This window comes from Suricata suricatta, unplaced genomic scaffold (assembly GCF_006229205.1).
Source record: "Suricata suricatta isolate VVHF042 unplaced genomic scaffold, meerkat_22Aug2017_6uvM2_HiC HiC_scaffold_120, whole genome shotgun sequence".
NCBI lineage: Eukaryota > Metazoa > Chordata > Mammalia > Carnivora > Herpestidae > Suricata > Suricata suricatta.
The window spans coordinates 18,221-21,612 of record NW_021856000.1 but is presented as its reverse complement, the minus strand read 5'-3'; the positions used below and the strand labels follow the sequence as shown (position 1 = coordinate 21,612).

General features: G+C 52.8%; 1 long non-coding RNA gene across 1 annotated transcript; it reads left to right on the top strand.

Annotated features, from left to right (window-relative positions):
- Window positions 1-12: 12 nt before the first annotated feature.
- On the top strand, window positions 13-1,964 carry LOC115284609. The gene is made up of 2 exons (XR_003905285.1): window positions 13-498; window positions 1,503-1,964. It is a non-coding gene; the product is annotated as an uncharacterized LOC115284609 (long non-coding RNA).
- The last annotated feature ends 1,428 nt before the right edge of the window (window positions 1,965-3,392 follow it).

Sequence of the window (3,392 nt, the reverse complement as noted above, 5' to 3'; positions counted from 1 at the left end):
TGCTGGTTCAGGAATTACTCACACTGCACAGCCAGCCTCGAAGACAAAGGGGCATTTGACAATTTAACTCTTCCAGGGAGTAGTTCTTTCCCTCTGAAGCAGCGGACTGGAGCAGTGGGCATTAAATGCTTTTGAGGGTATGGGCAAGAAAAGACGAACCCTCGGAGACAAGGGGACCAGCAGAAGACATCCGTGGCGGAGAGGAGTGGGAGTGTAGAAGCTGCACCCACTTCAAGCCCAGAAAGATGCAGTTGGCTTGAAGCACCCGCAGCTCCTGACAGCTGTGACAAATGAGCCCTCGGACGCAGAGCGCAGCTGCTCAGCCCGGCTGAAAACAAGCGCAGAGTCAGGTACCTGTTTGTCTGAAGCTTTATAAATGAGTTGGGCGACATTAATATTTGTTCTGCTTCTATTTCAGGGCTCAGCAGCAGCAGTTCTCGAATACTTGGAACGGAGGGCGAGTTCTGTTTCCCATCGTGCTCCTGAGGTCACAGCCGGGTACCCGCTCCCCTCCCCTCCAGGCAGGCAGACCCACAGGGCCTAGACACGAGGGTCACTGTTGCCAGCACCTATCAGGCGGCTAGTGATGGGAGGGGAGGGCTGACTTTTAAGAGAGGCCTAAGGTGTGACGACAGCAAGCAGGCAGGCTCACGTTTGTGTGCCCCGACAGCATCTGTTTCACGGAGCAGATGAATTCCCGGTGGTGGGGACAGCTCTGTGGGCATGGAAGGCGGCGTGCGGAGCTCCAGGGCCCAGGGTCTTGCTCAGTGGCTCTCACTGCGACCATCTCAGACCAGCCTCCTCTTGCTCCCCTCTGCTGCGCTCCCCTGGGACCCACACAGAGCGGGTGTGGGCGTGTCAGTGAGCCAGGGGAGCAGAGGAGGAACCTGACAGTGTCTGCGTGGCTCTGACCATCACTCCCCAGGAGCCCCAGGTCCTCAACGGCCCCCAGCCCACTGTTGCAGCACTTATGAGAACTCCGAACCCCTCCCTACATGCACCCTGACTGTCCACCACCCTTTCTCTAGGAACCCTGGGCAGGACCTCCCTTGGCAGCCAGGCCTGAGTACTGAGCACAGCTCTGACTCCCCACCAGCTTCTGATCTTATCAGACTGGCTAGACCCTAAGGGCTCAGTTTGCTGAGAACACCCCCTCCTTCCCAGCACTGCTGTGTTCTGATCATATATATGAGCGTGGATTTCTTCATCTGTAAAATGGGTGTAAACTAATAATCCTTGTCGTGACTGTCTCAAAGAGCTGTGGGGTTCAAACGGCGATGTGAGTGGCAAACTTCTGGGAGGGTGAATGATCCCTGGCCTTTGGGGACTAGATGGGGTTCCAGGGTCAGGTGAGTCCTTCCACCAGGCAGGTGATTGTGGTGCGGGTACACGCCGCACAGGAAGTGTGCACAAGTATGTCTCCTCCTACTTCCTGTTTGTCTTCAATGCATATTCTTTGTTGTCCATCTTTATTATATTTTTTATGCTTATTTATTTTTCAGAGAGAGAGCACAAGTGGGGGAAGGTCAAAGAGAGAAGGAGACACAGAATCTGAAGCAGGCCTCGGGTGCTGAGTGTTGAGCACAGGACCCGACGGGGGCTCGAACTCACTAACCACGAGATCATGACCTGAGCTGAAGTCAGACACCTACCCGACTGAGCCCCCCAGACGCCACTGTTTTCCTTCTTTAGCAGGAAAAGAAGGTGCAGGAAAGATCTTACTTTCCTGTTAACTGAAGTGTAAGAAAATCAATAATGCCAGCACCAGGGACAGTGGTATGGACCTGTGGTCTCACCATTGGGAGACTGAGGGGAGTGGTGGGGCCAGAGGAGGGGCCTCCCATCTCCTGCTGGTTTGGGCAGATAGCATAATGCCCTGTATCTTCAGGACAAGCTGCCTATTGGATTTTTATCCATCTCTCTATTTTTAAATGTTGGTAACAAATAAAACTGGTTTCAGAGCACAGAATGAGCCAAATCAAATACATCTGTGGGCTGGATCCAGCATCTCTAAGTCTCTCATGTACTCGAACCTCCAACTGCTATCAGCTAGAGAAACTGAGGCACAAAGATGCTCTGGGACTCATGTGGCGTGAGAGAATTTGAAGGCTGCAAAGCCCCGTCTTCAATCCAATGAGAAGGTGTCAGACATGATTTCATTTTATTCTTAACTGGGAAGAACATGTATCTGTGCATGTTTGTGTCTGTTTGTATTTGTGTATACCTGTGTGTCTGTGCCTCTGCATGTATATGTGTGTTACGTGTCAGTGTGTGTTTATGTCTGTGTGTACATGTGCATTGTGTGCCTGTGCATGTGCGTACGTGTGTGCACGTTGCACATGTTCGTGTGTGTACATGTGCGTGTGTGTGTCTCTGTGTACATGCACACATGTGCAGGGCAGGTGAAGGGGGTTGGTAAATGAGGGTTTCTTCCTTTGAAAATCTTTACCCCCGATTAGGTAGGCACCTGGGTTAGAAAATGGTTTTTTCTTTTCGGAGAGGTGGCCTGAATCTGTTTATTTTCTCATGTTCAGAGGCCCCTTTCAATTTTTCCTTGCAACCTTTTTTTAATGTTTATTTTTGAGAGAGAGAGAGAGACAGAAACAGAGCACGAGTAGGGCAGTGGCACTGAGAGAGGGAAACACAAATCTGAAGCAGCTCCATGCACTGAGCTCTCAGGACACAGCCCAATGCAGGACTCCCAACTCCATCCCATGAACCGTGAGATCATGGCCTGAGCCGAAGTTGGATGCTTGGCTGAGCCACCCAAGTACCCGATTATTCACTGCAATTTAAGCCAGAGCTTACTGGGTCCCAGATTAGCAGAATGGGACCCTTGAAGCTAAAAAGGCTTGTTAGAAGCAACCTGTCACCTCCCTAGTTTTACTGAGGGGCCCTGATGAACAGGAGCGGGAGGATGGCAGACTGGAGACAGAGACACAGGCACTGAGGCCTGGGTGTGAAAAGAACTGCTGGGCTCCCCGTCCTGACTCAGGGGTGCACCTCTGGGGACTTGGAACAGGCCCCCTCCCTCTCTGACGCTGTTTCCATCTGTAATCGATGGGGTCACACCGTCTCCAGGCCGTACACACAGCACGGCCCTCAAAGCCTTTCAGGACCCACCACCCACTCACTGCAACCTGGAGGGGACCCTCTGACCCCCATCCCCAGGGCCCCTGGCTCATCAACAGGCAGCAGGGCCCAGAGCTCCTGCCCTGCAGGTTTTGAGGGGGCACCTCACTGGTGAGGCAACACTGGGAGCTGGGGAAAGGCACATCGGCCTCTGCTATGCGGTCTATGAGTGTCTGTGAAACAGACACAGGCAATTCAATTAACGCCCCCCTCAGCTGAGCTCCCAGCCTCTTCCTACCACGAAGGCACCTCAGGCTGCA